The sequence below is a fragment of the Cebus imitator genome, unplaced genomic scaffold (assembly GCF_001604975.1).
Source record: "Cebus imitator isolate Cc_AM_T3 unplaced genomic scaffold, Cebus_imitator-1.0 Scaffold183, whole genome shotgun sequence".
In the NCBI taxonomy this organism is placed as follows: Eukaryota; Metazoa; Chordata; class Mammalia; order Primates; family Cebidae; genus Cebus; species Cebus imitator.
Window position 1 is genome coordinate 2,651,076 of NW_016107498.1, and position 26,804 is coordinate 2,677,879.

The 26,804-nt window shown below is 47.0% G+C and overlaps 1 long non-coding RNA gene across 1 annotated transcript; it reads left to right on the forward strand.

Moving 5' to 3' along the window:
• Positions 1–23,115: 23,115 nt before the first annotated feature.
• On the forward strand, positions 23,116–25,568 carry LOC108316209. Its single transcript, XR_001830232.2, has 3 exons — positions 23,116–23,440; positions 24,362–24,498; positions 25,249–25,568. It is a non-coding gene; the product is annotated as an uncharacterized LOC108316209 (long non-coding RNA).
• The last annotated feature ends 1,236 nt before the right edge of the window (positions 25,569–26,804 follow it).

Below are 26,804 nucleotides of genomic sequence, written 5' to 3' on the forward strand. Positions count from 1 at the left end.
GTCCTTTTTACAACCTGACTTTGCACCACAAATATTTTGGTAAATGCAGTCTGAAAACAAAACCCTTTGTAATTGTGTGCTTATAAAATGAAATTGTATGCCATGTTACAAAAAGGATTATGGATTACTCCTTCAGGTATGCTCATTGTAAGGAGGTGGCAGAGAACACTTATTTTAGACTATGATAAAAAATAGTAAAAGGTCAGAAATGCTGATTAAAGAAAAGATACTGCTAAATTGGAGCGAATTCAAAGAAAGGGACTAAATATAATAAAAAGCCTCAAGGAATGAATATTTTCAAAATTGAGAGAATTTAAGACTCTAAAATGACAAACTACAACCAGTCTTAAAAATACCTCTAGGGAACTGGATTCCAAAAGTCTGCATTCTTCAAAGGAGAAAAAGTAAAAGCACTGAAACAAAAGCTACCCAAAGGAAAAAAATGAACTTTTAAAACTAAATGTTTTTACTTAGATCAACCCTCAGATGCCTGGAGACATTAAAAACTAGCCTGGCAAAGCATTTGTTTTCAGATAACAAGCTACAATCGAGCAAGGAAGGTGGGGTTGATAATTCATTATATCACACATTTCTTATTTCTTATGTCTTATGTGTGGACCTGAATGAAGACATTGGAACAGTTTAAAGCTGTTTAATTTACCTGTAACTAGTGTTCTTTTAGTAAGCACATAGTAGGGCACACCCAAAGTTTGAATAAATTAGAAGGAGTTTCATATTTTATAAGATCACAGAGTTGAAAAGGTATAATTTCTCTGAGCATGAGCTTAATCCATAGCAAGGCATTAAGATGGGTAATGACTAATTTTCACAGGCACTCATTTCCCTTGAATATGTTATTTTTCAAAAGAGTTGAGAGTTTGAGGGGAAAGTAAAAGAAATCTTTAAACCTTTTGCACCAGGAAACACAGCAAATTAAACTATATCTAGTATACATGAAAACAGGGTGCCTGAAGCCATTTAATCCTTGTCTTCAAAAAAAACATTGTTGGCATTTTCAAAAAGGAGGGGAAATAAGCCAAGAACGACCTTTACCTACTATGGCACCATCTTCCGAAATTGACCCAATTTTCTGTTCTTTGCGCTTATAGTGATGTGTTAGAGATTTAAATATTATGCTCTTAAAATATAACAGAGTTGTCTCCACATAGGCTGTCTAGACAGGGCAGCAACTATGTCTGTTTAATTTCATTTTACATAGCAGCTAGCAGTTCTACACAAATAAATGCTTTTGATGATAATGTTGATGTTAGTATGAGCAGGTGGCCAAAATTTGGGGGATAAAGCTTGGTACCTTAACATGAGTACTTTATGGTGCATGCATATAACATTAAATGTTATATAAAATTTACAAATGTCTGGCTATTTTTTAAACAATAAATGATTTCAGCATATTTTATGTTTTTTAATATTGGCCTGTTAAATTTGTTTACATGGAGAAGGAAATATCAATCTGCCTATTCAGAAACTAGGCAAGACTCCCTAACCAACTTTCCGAGCGTCTGAAATATATTAATATTCCTGTAAATTTATTCTTGTAAATTTTTTTGAAAGAAAGAAAAAAATTAGATATTCCATCAATTAGAAAACTAAGATTTAAATTCCTGCAAGACTTATGAAAGCAGAACCAGAGTTCTCACAATAAAAAATATGACCTCTGTTTCCTTTAATCAATGTGCTAGTCATTCTTTCAACAAATATTTAAGTACCTGGGGTACGTAACAGAAAGCCAAACGGGAAAAGATTCCTGTCATTTTGGGTTCTGCTGTTGTGGAAGAAGACAGGCAGTAAAAAATATTAAGCACAATAAAATGAGTAAATTATCTGATACACTTGAAGGTGACTAAGTGTTATAGAAGAAGGGAATATTGAGCAGGATAAAGACGAATCAGTAGCGGGAGTGGGGTTGCAGCTTTACATAGAGTAGGCAGTCCAAGCTTCCTGGAGGGGATATTTGAGCAAAGACCTGATGAAGGTGAAATGATTCGCTCCTCAGAATCTGAGCAAAGAGAATTCCAGGCAGAAAAGATGGCTAATGCATGCATCCTAAATTAAGAGTGTTCCCGGAGTGTCCCAGAAGAAGCAGTGCCTTGATTCCAGAAAATTCAAGGGTTACTAGAGCTAAATGAGCAAGGACAATAGGATGTGATAGGCCTGAGGGATGATGGGGCCTCTCATAAGATCATTCTGGCCACTGTGTTGACAAAAATACCAAAAATTAACCAGGGGTGGTGGCACATGCCTGTAATCCCAGTTATTTTGGAGGCTGAGGCAGGAGAATCATTTGAACCCAGGAGGTAGAAGGTGCAGTGAGCTGAGATCATGCCACTGCACTCCAGCCTGGTGACAGAGCCAGATTTCATCTCAAAAAAAAAAAAAACTTTTGGCCTGAGAATAATAGAGTTGATATTGACTAGGATGAGGAATGCTGCAGGGAGAGCAGATTTCCTGGGGGCAGGAGGAGGATCAGGGATTCAGGTTTGGACATGATGAGTTTCCAGTGTCTCAGATGTCCAGATGGCCAGTGAGCAGTTGTATACAGTAGACCCCCCTTATCCTCAGGACTATGCTCCAAGACACACAGCGGATGTCTAAAACTGTAGCTAGTACCTAAGCCTATAGATACTAACACAGATATTTTCTTATAGATAGACACAATGCATGTATGCATGTACTTATATAAGAAAATATAGATATTTTCTCATACATCCATATGGTAAAGTTTATAAATCACATTGAGAGATTAGCAAAAATAATAAAATAGAATTTTAACATTTAATATTAATACAATTATTATAGCAATATGCTGTAAAAATCTCTATGTGTTGTTATAACTGTATTTTAACTGTGCTGTTATAACTATGCTATTATAACTCTATTATAACAACATGCTATAATAAAACTTATTTGAATGTGATCTCTCTTTCATTCTCTCAAAATATCTTATTGGACTGTGCTGACTTATTTCAAACTGTGGTTGACTGCAGGTAACTAAAACTCCAGAAAGTGAAACCACAGGTTGGGGGACTATTGTATGTAGGTCTGAATTTCAAGAGAGAAGGTTTGAGTTGCAAATAGAAATTGAAATATTGATATTTTTTTTTCCGAGAACAAAATATAGTACATTGGATTTTCTCAATGGATTTTTGTTTTTCAGTGGTTTCATCTTAACTTTGAATAAAAGATACAGAAAGCCAAGTAATAAACATCAAAATATCTAAATGAGGCAGGCTGTCATCTTACTTAGGTGTGCTAAAAGATTGGAAAACTTTAGAGGATATGTTTTCCAGAACCTTTATCCATTTATTATAGAGCAGCATTTTATGGTAATCTTTTCTTGCCTTATCATCAGTAAATTGAGGACTCCTAATATTTTGAGGGTAAAACAACTGGTAAGATTTTCTGACATCATCTAGCAGCTAGTAAATTTCTATGTATGTTTTTATCATAAAGTGGTAATCCAAAATTGTTGGAGGATAGAGTAGATGCTTGCTAGGGAATTCTATTTGTATTTTTCTTGCACAGTAACTGTTATTGAGAGTGAATGATTAAAACAGTATGGAGGGGCAGTATGGGGTTTCAAAGCACGTTTCTAAGAGAGGAAAATGAAGTCAGAAGCATGGATTTTTTTTCAGTTACTACAGTACAAATAGTCGTCTGAATATTATTTCCAGGGTTCTTGATACTATCAGATACCAATATTGATTCTACATATAAAAACATTAATAGCATGGCACTCATATAATAGGTTAAATGAAACAACAAAATTAATAGGACAACCACTGAGTATTTAAGGGCAGAGGAAAAGCAGAGGGATGTCTCTCTGAAGGAAAATGTCTTCTTTAAAAAGAATGAAAATAAAGAAAAATTAATGCTTCTCCTGAGTCTGAATCTACATTCTGTATATTTTTCAAAGCCATTTTAAAAACCTTTTATATGCTGCCACCTTAGCTGCTGCGATAGAATCTTTTACATTTTACCCAGTGAGTAAACTCTGGGAACCCTGACCCTCCTTTGTCCCACAGTGTAATCTGATCTACCATCATCATCAGGGGACATCTGGGATCCATCTTATCTTTCCCACTGGATAGTTGATTAACCAGAAAATGTTTTGAATTGGATTCATATATGGCAGAACTCCATGGACTTTATGAATTATAATGTGAGCAAATAAAAGGTCGGGCTTTATTTTTGTGCTTTTAAAAAAAGAGAGCACTTGACACAGTTAGAATTGAGTGCTTAAAACTTAGGGAGAAAAATGATTATATTAATGGCTAAATACAGTAATTCATGGGATCACGTGATTATTTCAAAGCAAATGGACTGTTACGGTGAGGAAGTCTTAGTCCAGTAACATGACACAGAGCTGTCAATCCACAGTTGTCTTTAGAGTTTATTAGAAATAGGCAGGAAACCAAGAGAAAAAGTATTAGATTGCTTTCTCTTGCTCCATTGCTATTCGATGGCATTTCTGGAGATGTATGAGGAGCTGGAAGTTGGGAATCTTTAGTCCTGTGCATCCCTCCCACACTATTATTTTTGGCAGGTTCTTGTTAGGGGATAGAATGCATTTGGTCCATATAGCTACTAAACTTTTTAACTATTTCAATTGTCTCCATCAATGCTTTCTATGAGGCAAGTTCAGAGCAAAATGTCTAAATACATGTAAGCACATATAAATTATAATTCATTTGTTTTATTCTTTATTTTAAATATCCCAATTTAAAGTTTTTTACTCTTACCACTAGGGTTTTATGAGAGCAGAAATTCCACATTGTGTATGTTTATTACATTCTACATTCAGTACTCCTTAAAGAAAACTACCTCTCATGGTTAAAACTGGTTACTTGTGATATCAGAAAGCATCTCTCCAAAAGCTGATATTTCAAAGATGATGCCCGGTAAAAGATGTTAAGTATTTTTCAAAACTGTTAGGTTATCAGTTTCTAAATCTGACTTTTTAAAGGATCAGGGTCAGGCACAGTGGCTCACACCTGTAATTCTAGCACTTAGGGAAGTAGAGGTAGAAGGATACCTTGCCTCCCGGAGTTCGAGACCCGTCTGAGCAACTTCAAGACCTGCCTGGAGAATGAGGGGCGAGACCCCATTCACCACAAAAAGGAAAAAAAAAAAAAAGACAAACTAACAAACAAACTTGCCTAAGGTCACACAGCAAAGAAGTGGCAGAGTTAGGATTAGAACTCAGCAACGGGAGCCAGGTCGGCCACCACAAGCATTCTGCTTTCATGCCTCAAAGATGCCTGTGTGATAACAGGAAGCTCAGGAACTCTGAGGAAGTAATGGATAAGCGAGCAACGGGCTCTGGCTGAGAAAGCCATGAGCGAGACCCTAGGGAGGTTCTTGGTTCTCCATCGACAGCTTGCTACTAAGCATGGCAGCGCCTTGTCCAGGCCACTAACGCTAATTAGTACTTTGCATTTGCCAAGTGCCTACCCTGTGCTGAGGCAAATGGGGGGATGCTAAAGTCAATGACAGCTGATGCAGTCCTCCCAGGGCCTCCCTGGGGACTCAGCAGGGATGCAACTGGCCAATCAGACCAGAGAGTTGCCCTGGGTTCACTTCTTTTAGATTTTTTTTTTTTTTTTTTAGAGATGGGGTCCTGCTATGTTGCCCAGTCTGGTCTCAAACTCCTGGATTCAAGCAATCCATCCACCTTGGCCTCTCAAAGAGCTGGGATTACTGGCATGAGACACAGTGCCCAGCCTCTTCTTGGGTTTTGACCAATAACTTTCCTTTATTTCCTCTTAGACTCCAGTTGAATTCATAAATAGCATTAACATTTTTCAAATGCCCGTAGGAGTTTGTTATGTTAACCTGAGTCACTCACCAGAGAGCCTTCAGCTTATTCTCCTCCCCTTGGAGGGGTTGGGGAGACATCCTCCTCCACCCACCCAGGGGATGGGGCGAGGAGGCGACACTTCTCCCTCAGCAGATTCTTCCCTCCTAAGTGGGCTGACGTATTTCGGACACTGAGGGTCAGGGTGTTCCTGGAGTTTGAGGCCTCGGCGGTGCTGGCACTTGGCATGGGCCACCCAGAGGGAATGTGTGTGCACGTGTGTGTGCGTGCCTGTGTGTGTGCATATGTGCCTGTGTGTGCATGCCTGTGTGTGTACATGTGTCTATGTGCGCATGTCTGTGTGTGCACATGTGCCTCTGTGTGTGTGCCTGTGTGTACGTGTGCCTGTCTGTGTGCGTGTGTCTGTGTGTAGGTGTGCTTGTGTGTGCATGTGTGCCTGTGTGTGTACATGTGCCTCTGTGTGCACATGTGCCTGTGTGTGCATGTGTGCCTGTGTACATGTGCCTGTGTGTGCACGTGTGTCTCTGTGTGCACATGTGCCTGTGTGTGTGCACGCCTGTGTGTGCACGTGTGCATGTATGTGCACATGTGCCTATGTGTGCACATGTCTGTGTACATGTGCCTGTGTGTACATGTGCCTGTGTGCACATGTGCTTGTGTGTGCCTGTGTGTGCACGTGTGCTTGTGTTTGCACGTGTGCCTGTGTATGCATATGTATGTGTGTGCATGAGTGTGTGCATGTGTGTTTGCCTTTCTGTATATATGTGCATATGTGTGTGTGCCTGCACATGCATGCATGGATGTGTGTGTGTGTACATATCAAGGCAACTTCAGACAAAGAGACCAAGAGTGGGTCTCAGGGTATTAGGGGTTGGGGGCAGGGCGGGGGGAGGATGCAGCTGGGGGTGAGGAGAGAATATACTACAAAAAGAAATCAAGAGTGGTTCTGGCATTTAATTTCTAATCTCGTCTCTCTAGAAAACTTGTAAAATTCCTAACCAGAAGTGCTAAAGAGAAGCGTCTCTGCCTGGTTCTTCTACATTTGTGGAAAGTCTCACTCCCTGGAAAACAATCGCCACTTTCTGTTTTCACTGGGGACTCCATTCAGAAGCCTGGAGAGAAGAGATGAAAGCCAACAGGAGGTCTTGCTGGTGATGTGGAGTGGGGTCCATTTGTGGCCCATGCACCCCAAAGCCTCTCCAGCCACCTCGATCTCCTGCCCTCTGCAGTTTCTCTAAAACGTGGCAAGCTCTGGACCACCACAAACCCACCAGCCAGGACTCCCTGCTGAGCAGTCATTCCCCAGCTGGAAGGGCCACCATGCCAATTCCAAGACGCCTTTTAGGCAGAATTCATGAGAGTCTGTTCTCGCCGCAGCAGAGCTGTGCATGGTGCCTGCTGTGTGGGTACCACATCCAGGGACTACCTTCCCAGGCCCTCTCACTGTATTTCCACCACCCTGCCGTCCCTTCTGCAGCCATCTACACACACTGCTATTGTCTTCTGCAGAGGAATAAACATGCCTCAGTCCCCATCCCAGCAAGAGCAGAAGGCATGGCAGAGGTGGCACCAGAGACCACGTCCTCTGTGGCCTGGGCCAGCCCATTCCACAGTCGCCCCCCCGCCACCCTGTGGAGTTTGCACAGATGGCTCCTCCCCCCTGCCCTTCATGGAAGGGATGGAGCTGAGGACACAGAGGCCAACAACCAACAGAGCCAGGGGAGCACAGACCCCGCCCCAGAGCAGTGACCCAGGCCCGGGAGGGAGGCAGAGGGTCTCCAAGGCTGGGGGCAGAGGTCAGCTTCAGGGTCCATCTGAGAAGCCAGGGCTAGGAGAGGGCGGAGAGCACACTGAATGCGGACTGGGGGTCCTTGCTGCTGGTGGCTCCCCTGCTGCCTCAGGGTTTATGTCATGGTCAGGACAGAGCGCCAGGAAACACCCCTGGCCAGACTGGTAATGGAGCTAAGTAAACCCAAGGATTTAAATAACTGGGATTTTTAAAGGCTAGTCGCAAAATGGGATCCTTGACGATGTGCAGAGCCCTCGGTCTAGAGGAAACATTGCTTATGTGCCTGACACCGGCTCCATCTCACTCGGGCCGGGGGCCCTTCAGCAAGGGCTCCTGCTGCCATACCTCCTGCCATGGGGCCACCTGATGGAAAAAACAACAGAGCATTTCCATAGAGAGCTTTCAAACCAAACATGCAAACTCACAGGGCCAAAATGCAGGGCCAAGGAGAAAACGCAGGGGCTTGCTGCAGAGGAGCCCACGTGTCAGGCGAGGCTTTGCCTGGCATTTCTTAGGTGGATATTTCAAACAGGGGGAGTAAGCCGAGCCCCTGAATGTCACCCTCTGCTTCTCCTATTATCTGTTTGCCACTAGCCAGCAAGCCACTGAACCATTCCGCTCCCCAGTTTCCTCCCCCAAAATCAGATCTTATTTCCCAGGGGAACAGTGTAGCAACTGAGTCAGCCCTGCATCCAGCAGGTCTTCCCCTAAACATTGAAGCGCCTTCCTTGCCCCTGAGTACTTCCTGACACCCAGGAAGGACAGGGGCCACCTGCTGAGAACTATCTTAGGGGGTCTCAGATTCTTGGTGAGTTGAATTTTAAGCATTTTATTTTGAATCAAAATATATCACATTGCATATGCCAATTGTTATTTCATCTTACACATTTGGAGTTAGAGCCTCTCTAATCACCTATGCAGATCTAAATAAACAAGGTCCAAATCTGGATCCCAAATTAGATGAAAAAATTCCATTCTATTCAGCTTATCAAATTTCAAGTAGTTCATTGACTTGATCATTAGATGCTGTCTGATCAGGAAGTCCCAAGATTTCTAACTACTGTAATCTAAATGGTATAGGCGTTTCGAAAATATCCACACCGAAAAAAGCTCCTTTGCTTATCCCAAATCCATTTCGCCTGATTGAATGATTTTCTCATTTCCACAGAGAGCTGTTAAAGCAGCCATGCAAACTATCAGAGCTCCACAGGCCCAGGAGGAGGAAGAAATTAGAAGACATTTGGATAAGTCAATTCTTAAAAGTAACGGTGCACCTAATTAATTGAATGCAGTGTGTGGGGTTTCTGTGAAGCAAGTCGTATTTCCTCCGGGAGCTGTCCACCTGGTAATCCAGTCCTTGAAGGAAATCAATTCAAAGGTCTCCCAAGCCCTACTCTTGGTCCATGCAACTGTCTTTCCTCCCACAGTATCGTCAGGACTCTGATCAAATCTCCCTCTTTGGAGAATTCTAATTTTTGGAAAGTTCTTTCTCATCTCAAGTTGAAATCTGCTTTCCTGTGACTTCTACCCCACCCTTTCCTGGGTCCCTCCCTGGAGCACCAAGGAGTGAATCTCCACTCTTGCTGGTAGCAACCTGGTGACAATCGGGACTTTTTTAAAGCCTTTTTAGCATTCTCTTTCCTTCTGTTCCTTCCAGGTTTCTCCCAGGCATGAAGAAAGGCCCTTTTCCTCATTGAATTCCTGCCAACGCCCATCCAATGATCAAGATCTCTCCAAAAAAGGAAAATCTGGACACCATCCTCCTAATGGAGACTGACAGTGCATTTACAAAGTGTGTTCCCAGGAACACCAGCCCTGTGCAATGTCACCCACGCCAATGCAAAGAATGCTCTGGTCAAGTTATTGTGCACAATGCAAACATTGTCCTTAGAGAGTCACAAACCAAGAAAGTATATTAAAGCTCTGAGCAGGGCCAGGCACGGGGCTCACACCTGTAATCCCAGCACTTTGGGAGGCCGCAGTGGGAGGATCGATTGAGGCCAGGAGTTTGCCACCAGCGTGGGCAACATAGCGAGGTCCCATCTCTAAAAAAAATGTTTTTAATGAGCTGGGCATGGTGGCATGCACCTGTAGGCCCAGCTACAGGAGAATCACCTAAGTCCAGGAGGTCGAGGCTGCAGTGGGCTATGATTGCATCGCTGCACTCTAGCCTAGGCAGCCTTGGTGTTCGGTGGCATAGTGAGACCCTGTCTCAGAAAAAAAAAAAAAAAGCTCTGAGCATCTTGGAGAAACCTGATCAACAGTGTTTAAGCCAAGATTTCATAATTGCATTTGACTCTAAAACTCTATTTCCCCCACGTAACACATTTTGGGAAAGCATGGTTATTTTCACTCTGACCAAGCTTTTAACACTTCACTATATTTCTCTACTTCACTCTCTCACCCCCATACTCTCTACCCCATCCCCCACTCCTAGCCCCCTGCTCCCCAGGAACTAACACCATCAAAACAAAGAACTTCAATGCAATAGCTCTCAGCATTTAGTGAATCCTTCTTAAAGCAAAGCATCCTTTTGGGATACAATTAATCAATTCCCTAATTTTCTGGCTTTGTACATGTGAACTTTAGTGTATTAAATATTCACCCCTTCAATGAGATCTGTTATACAGTTCCATGCTACCACCTGCCGCAAGGACACTTTCCAGGTAACTGATGTTTGTCATTAAATTCACTGACAAATATGAAAGGCAAGGAGAAGATTAGAAACATTTTGGAGACGTTGAGCATACAAGTACATCTAAATCTAATCAGTTAAAGCTCTTTTTTTTTTTTTTTTGCCTTTCACAAAAGTTTTTATCTATAATATTTTTCTTATGTACTTGGGAGCTAATTACTCAAGGAAACCTCATGGTGAAGGTTTTGCAGATTAAACAAACATCCTGCAATGCACTGGGGCTTTGAGTCCTGATGCATACAGAATTTTTCAGGTGATTTTGTTTTTGGTTTTCTGAGTTCAGAAGAAAGCCCTGTACATAGTGGAACAAACTATGTTATTTCAACAAACCAGGGTTTCTTAAAGGAATGGGCAGAGCAGGTGATCCATAGTTTCCAAAAGATGGGCCTGCTCTGGCGTCACACTAGCCAGTTGGCTTCCAAGGGTTCCCTCTGAAATGCGACACAGGACCTGGAGGGGACATGCTGGGCTTTGTCGGTCCTCAAGCCACTGTTTCTTCTCCTGAGTCTCCGGTTTCTGCCCCTCAAATGAAAGCAGAATGAGACTGGGCATGGTGGCTCACTCCTGTAATCCTAGCACTTTGGGAGACCGAAGCAGGAGGATCACTTGCGTCCAGGAGTTCAAGACCGGCCTAGGCAACATAGCAAGACCCCTTCTCTACAAAACATTTTTTTTTTAATTAGCCAAGGGGGTGGTGTATGACTGTGGTCCTGGCTACTCGAAGGCTAAGGCAGGAGAACGGCTTGAGCCCAGGAGTTGAAGGGTACAGTGAGCTATGATCGCACCACTGTACTACAGCCTGGGTGACAGAGCAAGACCCTGTCTCTACAAACAATTACTGAGATAATAAAAGCATTAGCCAGAATAAGGTTGTGATTAAGGACTCACATGCTGGGTCCAGCTTGCCTGGCTTCCTGTCTTAGTCCGCAGCTGTCTAGCTAGGCAGAGATGAGTAAATCCATCTCTCTGTGCCTCAGTGTCCCTATCTGTAGCCTGCAGTGACCTCATGCGGATGGAATGCTCTCCTGCCTGCATGGTTTCGATGGGGCCTGGCTGCGGTCCAACCCTCCCCTCTTCTTGGTCTGGTCATTCTAGGGCTAACCACTGCTGCCCTGCTCACTGTGCATCCCTGCAGCGGGATCTTCATTGCTTCCGGCCTGGGCCTTCCCTCAGGCGCTGCCGAATTGACCTCCCATCACCAGCTCCCCTCCTTTCGGGATCATGCACGGCAAGGGTCCTCCCACTCAGAGATGTCCATTGCTCCTTGGTGCTTTTCAGACCCTTTAAACACCCTGGCGGAGGCTTGCCTGGCCCTTCTGGGTCTACTTGGCAGCGGAGGGTCTGAGCTGACCTCATGCCTTCCACACTGCGGGGCAACGTCGCCATCAGCCATGCTCCTCACCTGGGAGCCCTCCCTCGTCCCCTCTCCCTGCACTCTGGAGTGTCCCTTACAGTCAAATTAAAGGCACCCCCCTGCGGATTGTCCCTGATTCCCTCCCTTGCAGTTTTCTCTCCTCGTTCCGAGCCTCCAAAGCATTGTACCCCTTCTTGCAGGTTCCTTTTGAGGGGTTTGTGGCTGAGGCACAGCCCATCTCCCTTTCCAGGCTAAGTGCTTTTCAGAGCAGCCACCACAGACTCAGAAAGAAGAGAAAGAACTCATGTCTTGCCAGGGGCCAGAAATTAGGAACATCTCAGAGGGAGGCTCCCTGTAGGAGGCAGGGCTGGAGGGACATCTACACTCAGACCTGTATGCTGCCCTTGAGCCCTGGGAAAAACTTGGGGACCCTGTAGACAGGCTCTGCCCAGGTCACAGTCATAATAATGTCCCTGAGGAGGAAGCATCTTTATTGGTAAGGAAATAAACAAAATTAGATGTAAACAAGCCAAGCAAAGACCTTTCAACACCTTCAGGCTGCCCCAGCCACTGCTGGCTCTGAAGCCATCCCATTTATTCCAAGGCTAGGGACAAGCCCCAGTGGCCACGTTGCAAACTAACGGAGTTGAGAGAAGGGCTCAGAACAGTTGTCCTAACCTGGGGGTGCCTGTGTAAGTCCCACTTTGTGCCTGAGACATTCGGAGCCATTTGCTAATCCCAGTCCACAACTCCCCGCCAGGCCCCCCTGTGGTGGTCGGTGCCACACACTAGCCTCTCCGTTTGTCAGATGCAGGCATGAGGACACTGAAAACAAAGTGAATTTTCAAACCTCCGCAGGAAGACTATCTAGATGGAGCTATTCACAGGCTGAAGCAGGAGGTCAGGAAATTCAAGCCTCCTGATTTGCTGATTTGCCTGTTCATCACTCCACCCGCAGATACTTTTTTTTTTGTTTTTTGAAGTGGACTCTTGCTCCTGTTGCCCAGGCTGGAGTGTGATGGCCCGATCTCAGCTCACCACAACCTCTGCCTCCCAGGTTCAAGCGATTCTCCTGCCTCAGCCTCCCGAGGAGCTGGGATTACAAGCGTGCCACCAAGCTTGCCTAAATTTTGTAATTTTAGTAGAGATGGGGTTGCTCCATGTTGGTCAGGCTGATCTCGAACTCCCAACCTCAGGTGATCCGCCCACCTCTGTCTCCCAAAGTGCTAGAATTACAGGCATGAGTCATGGTGCCCGGCCTGCAGATGCTTTTTAACCAAATCCGAGAAACACAGTGGTTCTAATAAAAGGCTGTTTCTATGGCAGATTCCAAAGAGAAAAGAACAAAGGTAGTGGTGGAACAAGTTCCCTTTAATGCATCACTCAGCGCAGCAAGCCTGACACGTTTCCACAGTTTCCCACGCACACTCAAGTTACAGTGGGTGTCTGGTGGTCATTCATTTTTCCACTCCACGTGTAGTTATTTAGAGCCAGAGACATCCCAAAGCACAGAGGGATGCCCGATGGGGCTTGTGGCCTTAAGGGGCCCAGAGGGTGAGGAGCTGGGAAGCTGGATGGGAGGGTGAGCCCTGGCCTGGCCTAAAGGAATGGGCTGAGCTTGGACAGGGCAGGGAAACAGTGGTGGAGGGACTGGCCCTGGCGGAGGCCAGTGGAGACTAGCAGTCACGGTTTGTGGATGACTATATCAAAAACGTGGGAAAAGTCCATTCTGGCTGGTGATATTGAACGGCAATTCCCACCTATCTGATCATGAAAAGCCTCTCCTACCTATGGCGTCAGTGTGGTAGAAAGGGCTGGCACAGTCCTAGGTCAGATCCTGCCACTTACTGGCTCTCTGACCTATATTTAAGGGCTACCACCCCAATGACCCACCCCAGCCTAACCTGACGTGGGTAACTGGAAGAGATGAGGGACTGGAGACCATGTGATATCATATGACCTTCTGAGAGGTAAACCAGAGCAGCCAACACAGAGGCATGGCACCAGCTAGCTACAAACATCCTTGAAAAACATGCTTGATATCTCTTAAGTAAATAGCAGTCAAAACATGGCTCATCTGATCAACTAAAGGAGACAGAAGAAAAAAATTAGCCAGCCTGCTGACCTGCACCTGCAGTCCCAGCTACTAGGGAGGCTGAGGTGGGAGAATCACTTGAGCCCAGGAGGTGAAGGCTGCAGTCCAGCCTGGGTGACACAGTAAGACCCTGTCTCAAAAGGAAGAAAAAGGGAGGGAGGGAGGGAGGGAAGGGAGGGAGAAGGAGGAGGGGAAGAAGGAGAAAGAAGAAGAGGAAGAAGAGAAGGAGGAAGAGGAAAAATACCAGTGGCCTAGAAATGGCTACCGTAATACTCCCACTAATACACCCCCCTGCCCCTGGCAGAGGTTGCTAAGTTATCACAGCACTCTTGCCCATAAGCCTAAAAGTGGCTTCAGAATCTCTCTCAACACAGCATCCCCAGCAGCTGCTGTCAATCGGATTGGCATTGACACCAGGCAGTGAGACTCATTTTCTATTTCAATGTTGTTTAATCAGCAATTTGTAACAAACGCAATGCTCCTGGCTGTGGGGCATGCATGATTCATCAGGCCATAGCACAGTCTTGACAGATTCAAGACCATGTTGCTTCTTGTTTCTCTGATTGTGCCCTTACTAAGACATCGGTAACTGACTTGCCTTTTAGGTGTTCTTGATGGGACAGAATTCAATGACCAGAGAACACAGAAGAACCCCAGAGACCAGAGAAGTCAGATGTCTCATTGTGAATTCGGAGTGCTGACACGAGCCCCAGATGCCTGTGAGTTGCATTGTCAGTTTCCAAACCTTCTGTCCTCTGGTCATGTCTTAAAATCAAGTTACCAGAACTGGATCTCAGACCACAGGGGCACCTGCACAACCAGCCGGTCAATATCCCCAATAAACAACTTTATTTCATCAATCTTCCTAGCTGCAAGCTCAGTTTCCTCATCTGTAACATGGGTAATTTTTTATGTGGCAGCTGTAAACATTGAATATGCTGAGATCTTTAATCACGTAGCACTGTGGCAGGTACACGGTAGCTACTCAAGAATGTTCATGACCTTCCAATCCCCTAGATTTAGGACCCCATTGAGACTTACCAGTAGAGGGGCAATATTTTCCTACCTGGTTTTCACTCCAGTGACCCCTCTTTGTCAGCTCCGCCAGAGGGGGTTTTCCGAGGCCCTAACACTTTCCTACTCAAAAACCTTTGTGGGCTTCCCCAACTCCTGTGGAATAAAGACCAAAGTCTCAGGCTGATGTTCAGAAGCCTCCTCAAGCCAGCCCCTGTCTGCCTCTTCATCCTCATCTCTACTCTGTCCCCCTACCTGTCCCTCAGCACAGGATCCCGCACCTCCCCCAAACACACAAGCCATGCTTTTCATGAGGAGTCTCTGTTTTGTGAAATTCTCCACACATTCTTCAAGACCCATTCAAAGTTCTCCTCCTCTGCAAAGCTTCCCTGGCACACTCCCTTGTTTTCCTGGCCAGAGCGCTCACTCTTCCCTGTTTCAGCCTCCGTGATATTGTTCGAATGTAACATTTCCCACATCCTGAGAACAAGTGACTGTGTGATTTACTGTGTCCTACTCCATACATTCTGTTAGCCTGAGTCAAAGTTGTGTTGAAAGTAGGAAGATCTTTTTTAAATTTCCAAAGTTCTTAGAAGGTTAAGAGTTACTGATCCAGAGAAGAACCTGTGATTCCAAAGAAGTTTCTAATCACCAACATTTCCCTAAAGGCTGGCTCCGATTTCCCATATGGCTCACATCCGCCCCAGGGTAACCATGATGGTCTTTGGTTTCCAGGTGCAGGCTGGAGATTCGGGGTGGCCATGTATCTGGCGCAAGGTTAATGTCCAGAAAGCAGCAGAACACGAGTTGGAGGTAAGGCATTGTGGCTACAGGGCCCACAGGCTGGACCATGAGCTGTGCTGCTGGGCCCCTGAGGTCACACTGCCAGCCTCGAGGCCCTGCATGGACAGGTTTACCTGCACCAGGCAGTCTGGGCACTGGGACTGCAGACTAACGGGGAGACAGGCAACGAAATAACAGTTTCAGTGTGACCAGTGTGGTGAAAAGCATCTGTCTTAGAGAGTTAGGAGACAGAGAAACCTCGCTGGGAAATATGGGCCAATCAATGAACTGTTCAGCCCTGTTTCCTCATCTAGAAAGCGAGGACAATGTTACCTACATCCCAGGATACTTTCAATGTCACATTAAGACGGATTACATAAAGTGCTGTGCTTCTTGTATGGTATGACTTATTATTCCACACACAAAGTTTGAAAACCTGGTGGAGGGTCAAGCAATAAAACCCCAGGGACCTCGGGCCAAGCAGCCCAGCCAACTCCCGGGCTGACCCTGTCACCACCTGGATGATGCGTTCGTGAGAAGGTGTCCAAAATCTCGGCAGTGCCTGTCACCCGCTTCCAGGTCCACTGTAAGCCCCACATCACTCACCAAACTGCACTCTCCATGCTGTGACAGACCAGACTGTCGTAGGGTATCCAACCACCTAAGGAGGAATCTTTTTTTTTTTCTGAGATGAAGTTTCGCTCCTGCCTCGGCCTCCCAAGTAACTGGGATTACAGGCACCCACCGTGACACCCACCTAATTTTTGTATTTTTAGTGGAGACAGGGTTTCACCATGTTGGCCAGGCTGGTCTTGAACTCCTGACCTCAGGTGATCCGCCCACCTTGGCCTCCCAAAGTGCTGGGATTACGGGCGTGAGCCACCGTGCTGGGCTGGGAAGGAATCTCAAGCCCGGCCACTGTCCTAAGTCAGCAAGTGAGCTTCCCCTCCCCTCTAAACCACTGCACCAATACCTCTGCACCCCCCTATTCATGACCTGCCCTGAATCTCACTCCTGGTGTTTGCCTAATCCTCAACTAATCCCACTAAGAACTAGTTCCCTGCATCTGTACAACTCAAGATCCTATTATACAACTTTAAATGCGTGCAATTAATAGAAGACTTTTTGATATAAAACCCCTTTAAGAACTTAAGGAATAATCTCTGATGGCAGAACTTTAGACTTCCTGGCTAATGGGCATTGCAGGAGGTATTTAAGGACTACTAAGGCATTCTGGTACCTTCAAATCACACCGGGTAGACAGAATATTAGCCGGCCCCAAGAGGGACTTAGACTGTCAGAGGTTAGACAGATGCGAGATGAGGGGCCTCTAACCATTGCCTCCCTCTGGAGAAAAAGCAAACCACAGGTACACACCCTGGCCCAGCCCAGCTCCCACACCCAGAGGAGAGGTTGCCAGAGTGGGCAGAGAGCAGGACAGAGGGCACCAGGCGGTGGCACCAGGCCGCTAATGGATTTTCTGAGTAGCTGGAATCCGCTCCACTGTTTGCAAGTCATCATCACCCTCGATCAATGGCTGTATCTCTAGAGGTGGAGAAGGGCTGAGCTCGTACCAGCCTCTTTTCAGCTTTCTTCCCTCCCTCCCTCCCTCCCTCTCTCTCTCTTTCTTTCTTTTAGATGGAGTCTCACTCTGTCACCCAGGCCAGAATGCAATGATGCAATCTTGGCTCACTGCAACCTCCACCTCCTGGGTTCGTGATTCTCCTGCCTCAGCCTCCTGAATGCTGGGTTTATAGGTACCCACCACTATGCCCGGCTAATTTTTGTATTTTTAGAGATGCGGTTTCGCTGTGTTGGTCAGGCTGGTCTCACACTCCTGACCTCAGGTGATCCGTTTGGAGGCATTAACTTTCTGAAGGAAACTGAAACCAGGTGGTCTTTATTCCAAAACATGGCTTCATTTCCCACTTCTAGAAAGGGCAGAACAGCCTTCGGACCAATATCACCCCGGGGGAGGGCCACAGAGGCTCCCCGCTGCCTTCCAGACACCGCTGGGGGACCCAGAGCTTTCTCGGGAAGGAAAACCCTTCCAGGAGTTCCTGTAGGAGAGAAGGGCTGGGGCAGAGGGTCGTTTGCTTGCTTTATTTTCCCTAATCTGTCCGTAAACAAGTTTCCTGCACAGGTAACACACGCTGTCTCATTCCTGCCACCTTCCCCAACACGCTAATGGGTTTCAGCAGCTGCTCCGCCCGGCCCGTTAGCAGCAGTCAGCCTTCCTCCCGTAATGCACTTTTCTTCCTGAGCCCCCACAGTAAATTCAGCAGATGAATCAGCCTCTGCTCAGATAGCAGCGGCCAAGGAAGGCGGTGGTCAAGGGTGAGTGGGAGGCAGTGGGGAAAACAATTCCACTTCTCACTAGATTTCTAATTGGTTGTCACTGCCTGTCAGAGAATGATGACAAACGCCACACTTGCCCTGAGAGGGCTGCAGTCCAAGCTGGGCTGTGCCAAGAACCCTTGGCCAGTGGGGCCGTCAGGCTGTGACCACCTATCCGGCATGGGCCAGCTTGCAAATTTATTTTCCAAAGCTTCCTGACATCAATTGGCCAACATTTTCCTAATAGCCAGTGCTCACGATCTGGGCAAGCAAAGGAGAATCAGGAGCTCAGACTCATTCATGGACTTCCAATTAATTCATTTAACAAATCTATTTTTCAGCTCCAAGTTCAAGACCTTGGTCGAAGCCAGAAAAAATAAAAGGAAGTGAGTCAAAGATGAGTCAGACAGAGTTGCTGCCCTCCTCCCGCCCGGCCCCAGCGTGGAGGAGAGATGACATATATATAAATAAGCAGGGAGGTGTGGAAAATGAGGGAGCTCTGAGGGAGGTTCTGATAAAGTGCAATGAGAGTTCACAGGAAGGAGAAACTATTTTATGAATTTTTAAAAATCCCAAGAGCAGAGACTCTGAAAAGTCATCCAGGCAAACCTCTAGAGCAATAATTTTCAATCACAGGTTTGTGAGCAAACTACTAAGCAGTCATCAACCATGAGGTGTTCTGCAAACAACTTACTGTTCATTCATGAATGCAACCAACATTTAATGGGCATCTACCATGTGGCAGGCACTGTGCTAAGTGCCAAGGACACAGCAGTGAACAAGACCAGCCCAAGTCCCACCCATGTGGAGTTTCTGAATATCACATAAAAATTTCCAAGTGCAGCCTGTCCAAGGAACTGACAGTATCCTGGAGCAATTACCGTGGGAGTGCTGAATAAGTCGTGCAGGGCCAGGCACGGTGGCTCATGCCTGCAACCCTTGTGGTTTGGGAAACCAAAAAGGGAAGATCACTTGAGGCCAGGAGTTTGAGACTAGCCTGGGCAACATAGCGAGAACCCTGTCTCTCCAAAGAAGACAAAAATTAGCTGAACGTGGAGGTGCATACGCCTGCAGTCCCAGCTAATCTGGAGGCTGAGGAGGGAGGATCACTTGAGCCCAGGAGTTGGAGGCTGCAGTGAGCTATGCTCGCGCTACTGCACTCCAGCCTGGGACACAGGGAGACCCTGTCTCAAACAAACAAATAAAACAGTGCAGGATCAGGACAGGAGGCATCTCAGGAAGGAGTCTAGACTCTGTCCTAAGAATGCAGTGAAGCTGCTGAAGATTTAAAGCAAGAAGGTGAAGTGGTAAGATTTGCCCTTCTAAAACGCACCTTGGTTGTGTGTGAAGAATGGATTCGAGGGAGCGAGATCACCTGTAGGAAGACCACTGCTACTTTTTGAAACTTAGAGCACGTTCAAGGAGCCCCTCTACCACAGTGCTGCTCTCGCGCGCCTACACCCATGCTTTCTTGACAGCTCATGCTCCAGAACCTTGCTCCGCTTTATCCATACCAAGGTCCCAAGAAGACCGTGAAGGAGCTTCTGCAGCTGTGATTATACATCACATAAGAATTGTGATTTTACAGTGGTTCCCATCTTCCCGTCTCCTTTTAAATATTACCAGTGGTAAATGTTTAAGTAAGGAACATCTATGATGCTATGTTCTCATTAAACGGGAAAGTGCAGGAGAGAGGGGGATTATTAATACCCAGATATGGCCATGAAATATGTCACACGGAACTACGTCACCCACCAGACCCATGTATCCCAGAGGGAAGCAAGTTGAGAACAGCTGCACTAGAATTGCATGATCATGCCATTTGCCACACTATATCAGGTGGTTTAATTTGGTATCCCTACAAAACGTGAATCCCTGGTTCCAAAGGCATTAGGAAGTCACAGGCATAGGTAGAAGTCAAATGGTGCCATTTGTCTCATATCAAAACTGTCTAATGCTTCTCATCTCCCTTGAGGCAAGAAGTAAAATCCCTGTATCAAAGTACAAAGCCCTGCATTTTCTGCCCCTGTGCCCCCTTCCCAGTCTCTGCAACCTCACCTCCTCCTGCTCCTCCCACCTCACTCTACTGCAGCCATGCTGGCCTCCCAGTTATTCCCATGACACACACCTGCCCCAGGACCTTTGCACATGCTGTTTCCTCTGGAGTTGGGCCTGGCTGTCTCCTTCACCTCTTTGTCCAATGGGACTTCACTGAGGCTGTCTCAGAGCACCCTGTTTCAATTTTGTAACTCTCCGTACATCCTATTTCCCTTGCCTGCTTCCCTCTCCCTCAATAACAGGACTGACTTTTCACCTTTCTACAGAATGTACTTGATGCCTGTGTGTTTAGTCTGTTTCCTTCCCCTGCCAGGAGATACGGTCTGCGAGGAGAGTTTTTGTCAGTTTTATTCACTGCTATATTCCCAGTGCCCCAACAGAACCTGATACACAACAGGTGCTTCACAAACGTTTGCTAAAGCTTGTTAAACAGACCTTGAGGACAAAGGTTTTTAGTCACATTACCTTTAAAAAACGCTCTATTTTCTCTGTTTGTCTGTAAACAACAACAACTGAAGCCCTGCTTTTCTAAATATATTTCAGTTTGATTAATCTCAAAATAAGTTAGCCGGTTTTGCAGAGACACTAGCAGAACCATTTTGGGGTGAGAGGTGGCAACCTGGGTTTAAAAACTATCACAGGCCGGGCGTGGTGGCTCACACCTGTAATCCCAGCACCTTGGGAGGTCAAAGTGGGTGGCCTCCTTGAACACCTGAAGTCAGGAGTTCCAGACCAGCCTGGCCAACATGACAAAACCCCGTCTCTACTAAAAATATGAAAATCAGCCAGGCATGGTGGTACACATCTGTAGTCCCAGCTTCTCAGGGGGCTGAGGCAAGAGGATTGCTTGAACATGGGAGTCACAGGTTGCAATGAGCCAAGATAGCACCACTGCACTCCAGCTGGGGCAACGGAGCGAGACTCTCTCTCAAAAAATAAAAAAATAAATAAACTAATTACAGTTGCCTAACAGAATACCATTGAGCCATGAAAAAGAATGAAATCATGTCATTTGTAGCAACATGGATGGAACTCGAGGTCATTATGTTAAGTGAAATAAGCCAGGCACAGAAAGACAAATACAGAATGTTCTCAGTCATACATGGAATCTAAAAAAAGTTGATTTCTTGGACCTAGAGAATACAACAATAGATACCAGAGAGGAGGAAGGGTGGGTGGGGGGCAAAGGGAATGAAGAGAGATTGGTTATGAGTACAAACATACAGTTAGATAGAAGAAATAAGCTCTGTTGTTTGATAGCAGAATAGGATGACTCTACTACAAAAGCAACAATACCGTGTACATTTCAAAGTGACCAGAAGAGAGGACTTGAAATGATACGAACACATAAAAATAATAAACATTCAAGGCCATGGACACCCCAAACGCCCTGTCTTGGTCACATCCTATGCGTGAAACACTCACATGTATCCCACGAAGATGTAAATTATTATATATCAATAACAGAGAAGAAACTAATTATAATTAAGCCATCAAGTTAAGGGTGAGCTGAGTCTATGGATCCTGGTTACAATAACCGCTTTCAAGCCTCTGTCCCCTTTGCTAGTGTTTTCATAACCGAGCTCCTCACTTCAGCCTCACAGCAGAACCATTTCCCAGACAATAAAACTGAGACACAGAGAAAAGCGGCTCAAGGCTGTTACTTGGGTGGTGAAAAGAGGCTAATTTTAATTTTTCTATCGGCCACTCCTTATTCCTGCAAAACACTTGCGTTTGAGTCTGAAGATAGTTTACACATTGCACAGAACACCTGCAGTCACCTGCCTCCTCCTGAGGTTGGCTACAAGCGGGTCTTCAAGCCTCACTCTGAACCTCTGCCGTAGGTGGCCTCTGCAAACTTAACCTTAAGTGCTTGCGGCTTGTGGGACTAAAGCGGGAAGCCCATGCTTCCTCTACAGAGCCTCCCTCTCCTTAGGGGAAAAAAAAAATCAACCAAGAAAGGCAAATTGTGCAGATGCCACTAGAAAGAAATTCCTGCTTAATATTGCTTCCCCTGCACCCAGCGACTTTTAGACAAGCAGAAGAGATGCTCTGCCGGCTACTAAACCAGAGTCCCTTTCATTTATTATCCTCTCAGCGTGTAGCCTGATGTCCCACTCTGGGCTCTGAACCCATCACCAAACTAAGAAGCAGCACAGGACACTGAGACACGGCGCAGGCCAGCCGCGCTGCCAGGCAGAGATAGGACAGACCCTATCTACACAGCAAGAACGAGAAGGCTGGGGCGGCCTCGCTAAGGCGCCATTATCACTTGAAAACTATCCCCCCATGAGACCCTATCTCCCAGGGCCACGCTGCGGCTCTTTCCCTTCCTTCCTAGCCGCCTTTCCCTCCATGAGTTAACAGCATAAATCCAAAGCACCGAGCAGGTGTGATCACGGGATCACCGGCCTCCGTGGCTCTTGGAGAAAACAAGCCAAAGGCCCCTTCCAAATGACGGTGACAGCCCCTAGCCGGGCCTCCCGTCCCGCAGCCCGTAAGGACACACCCACGAAACGCAGTTTAGCAGACTCAAAGGAAAGCTTCTGGGATCTCCATAGATTTGGAGGATAACTCAAAAACCATCCCTCCCTGCGCTGTTGCTGACAGCTCATAATTCAGAGACCCAGGTAGTTGGAACCCAATTTGACAGCAAATTTCTGGAGCTAAAAAATATGAACTGGCTTCAGATTGTAGGGCAGAGGCCACCTGCTCCCTTCAGCCACAGGGCCGACGTGCCGCTATGCTAAGGCAGGGAGCCCGTGGGGGGTGGTGCAAAGCTGCCCGTGCCCGTGGGCTGCCCACTGGCGCGGCCTGAGTGCCCCCCACGACAACCCCTACCGCCCCCGCACCCCGTCGCCCCAGCAGCCGCCCAGTACTCACTTTGCAGAAGCCCATCGGCCAGGGCATGCTGGTCCCTCAGCAGGGGCCTGCTGAGGGGCTGTCGGGGCTTGAGGAGGAGCAGCTAGGGCTGCCCGACGCACCGCAGCCTCTGCCGGGCCTGGGACCTGCGGGCCGGGCCCCCGAAGGCCTTATCGGCCGCAGAGGCGCGAGCTATCGGGCGGGCGCTCCCGGCACGCGCGGGCGGAGGGGCGGCACCCGCCTGGGGACAGCAGATTACATGAGCACCTCCTCCCCCAACCCCAGGCGACCCCGCTCCCCAGCCGTCGGCTGGCGCGGACCCCTGGGTGCCCCGGGGTGTCCGGAGCAGCAGGGGAGAGCTGAGCCAGGGCGCACGCCCCGTCGGGGCTGCGGGTGTGGAGCCCAGGAGTCATCCGTGCTGGGCCCCCGGGGAGGCTGGAGCCCTCCAAGGCCGGGAGCCTCCCGGAGCGGAGCGCGCCGCCCTGCAGCCCTGGGCCCTCTGTTTTTCCGCGTCCTTTCACTAGGGTCCATGCTGGTTAGTGGCCGATTTGCAGGGAATCTGGGCACAATCTTAATAACACCAGGGCCAAAAATAACAACGTTCCTGGGAACCAGAGGTGAGTCATCACAAACAGCGGCCAGGAGGGCGGGGGGCCCAGGCCGTCCCGCGGCTGCCAGAAGGTCGGGGCTGCCCGCGAACCAGGCTGCCATTCCAAGCCAAGCTCTTCCAGGCCTGGCCTAGGAAGCCGTCCTTTGCAACATCTGCCCGTCCAACAATGGGATGAGGTTTCACCTGCCCAGTGTGGCTTTATCGGTGAGAACACCGCGCCCTGGAATGGCAGTTGGTATGTGGCAGAGAGAACAGGTGACCCCGAGGAGCTGAGCTGCGGGGCTAGGGGCCTGGGGGTGGTGCCATTAGGTGGGGGCTGGCTCTCTCCATGGTTTCCTCTCTAGGGCGGGCAGTCCTCCCTGAGAAGGGTCTCTCCAGCCCTCCTCACTTCATGCTTGGCCTCCTGCTGGTCCAGGTCCCCTGACAAGGCTGCCATCTGGCTTTAGAGCTTTCCTGCAGCACCAAACTGTCATGAGGGCACTGCTGCTGCGGAAAGATGCCACCAAGATCGGCTTCATGAGCCGTCTGTTTTCCACATCGGCTGGAGCACACCCCACGGGGGCTGGGCCATCTCCCCGGGGACTGGTGCCTGCTGGCATTCTGGGCCACATGTGGACTAGAAGGAACCGCCATGGCCACCACAGCACAGTCCCTAAGCAGGAGCCTTTGAAGCTCTTGGACTCAAAACAATGGTTTTTTTTTGGGAGCCAGAAAGTTAAAAAATGTAAAAGAAGCAGGTCGTTAGACATGACTTCAGACAGCCTCACTGCAGGACAGATGGTCTCACTTGCTACACACACTGGGCCAGGCTCATGAGGGGACAGCATGGCATGCACCCCACTCAGGGGCAAGAATGAGGCCGAAATAGACTCCAAACATAGCAAGGGCTCAGTAAGGGCTTCTGGAACGAACCCGTGGTTGTCACCAGCACGAGTGATGAAAGCAAGAAGCCATTTCACCATCCAGGGAAGAGGAGGAACAATATTTTTCTCTTTGGAGTTCCCAGACTATGAAGAGAAAACACCAGCCTACGAACAGAGTGTCCCCTGACATAGGAAACGCCCTGTAAGTAGTGAGTTTAATTCCAAGCATCAGATCCTGCTCATTCCCTGTGCGGTGCTTCCGGTGGCAACACGGTGCCTCTCCAGTCCCGCAGACCTGAGATGGGCAAGCACGGTCTCTCTGGGAACCAGGTGACTTCAGAATTTAACCCCAGAACCAGCTCCCCCCAGCCCCTGCCCCGGCAACCTAAGGCTCTTCTCCCGCAGATAACATGAAGTGGAGGAAAAGGCCAGGCACGCTCAGGGGCAAACCAACCCCCAGGTGAAAGGGAGCTGAGCTGGTTACTCACACAGCTTGGTTTTGGGGAGAGGGCTGACAATGTGCTTGAGACCCCCAAACTCACTCCCAGCAGCAGCTCCCCCCATGGTAAGAAGCTAAGGACAGGCATATCATGGACTGTGAATTGGAGTGACATTTGTCCCTCCCTTCATCAACAGACCGCCCCAGGGGCTCCCCAAGTTCTCTGCCATAGAATATCTTATCTCCCCCCAGGCTTTGAAAGGGGGCCACAAAAGCTGTCCCCACGCTGGAAGTGCAGGGCCAGGCCTTTCAGGTTTTGCTCCCGGATTATGAGAACACCTTGAAAATTCAGTCCTCCCCTCCACTTCCCCAGAACCCTTCACAAGCCCCACCCTTTGTTTAACAAACATATACATAGTGCTTTCCTGGTACCAGACATTGCTTTAAGCACTTGACAAAACATTAAGTCATAGGTATAAAGCTTATAATTACTCTGTAATTCACTGTCGTCAGATCCAGTCATTGGTGAAGAAACGGAGGCCTGGGGGGATGATGAGAGCTACTCAAGAAGACATGGCACCAGCTTTCTACCCAGGCCACTTGGATCTAGGGTCTGGAGGCCATGTGCACCATTTTGCATTAGATTAACACTTTAATTCAGTTCACAGTTAGCCAATACACGTTCCCCATCTATATCTATACCCATCTGGAAGGCATCAAGAAAGATAGTGTTGTGTGCCCATGACCCAGCTAACAAAGACGCTCTGGGCTCCAATGCCCCAATTTTTCATGGGATTCCATCCATCTCACGCCCTGCTCGCCACAGAGGTAAATATCCTGAATTTTGTGTTTATCACCCCTTGCTTCTCTCTATAATTTTTAAACAAAGTCTTGTTTGGTTTAGCCATGTTTTCTGACTGAATAAATAGAATTATGCTGTGTGGCTTCTTCTGCTATTTGCATTTTTGATGCAACATGATGTTTCTGAAATTCATACAGGAGTCATTTAATCCTTTTCACTGCTGTGTTATATTCCATTGTAGGCAAATAGTACACAGTACTTATTTATTTTCGAGATGGGATCTCATTCTGTCGCCCAGGTTTGGAGTCGAGTGATCCCATCATGATTCACCGCAGCCTTGAACTCCTGGGCTCATGCGATCCTCCTGTCTCAGCCTTCTGAGTTGCTGCGACCACAAATATTTATCCATTTTACTGCTAATGAAATTTGAGCTGTTTTCAACTTTTTCCTATTGAAACGTTATTGCTATGAACATTCTTATAAAAGCTTCCCAGTGCACGTATGAAAGATCTTTCTAGTGTGTATGCTAGCAGGAGAATTACTGACTTGTGTCATACATATATCTTCAATCTTATTAGATAACGCTGACTTGTTTTTGAAACTGGCTCTTCCAATTTACACTGTCAATGGCAGGCCTATGTGGTTGCCCTGCAAGTTCAACACCATTTGCTATTGTCAGACTTTAACAGTTTTGTCAATCTGGTTGGCATAAAATGGCACGGCGTGGTGCTTTTTATTTGCATTTCCATGATTACTAATGAGGTTGAGCATATTTTCACGTGTTTATGGGCCATTCACTTTTCCTTTTCTATGAAATTACTATTCAAGCCCTTTGCCCATTTTTCTGTTGTGTTGTTTGTCTTTTTCTTATTGAGGTGGAGGAGTTCACTGCAGTCTGAATACTAATCATTTTTCAGTTATGTGCATTGAACATAACTTCTACCAGCGTGTGGTTCTTTCCACTTTTGAAAATGGCATCTTTTGATGGACCAATGTCAATTTTCTGTGTCAAATATACAATCATTTTCTTCATGGTTTGTGTTTCTTTTGTCTTATTTAAGAAGTACACTTCTACCCTGAGCTTATACAATTTTTTTCTGTATTATATTTATTTTATTGTTTTTTCTTTTCTTTTCTTTTTCTTTTTTTGAGATAGAGTGTTGCTCTGTTGACCAGGCTGGAGTGTGGTGACACCATCTCAGCTCACTGCAACCTCCACCTCCTAGGTTCAAGCGATTCTCCTGCCTCAGCCTCCTGAGTAGCTGGG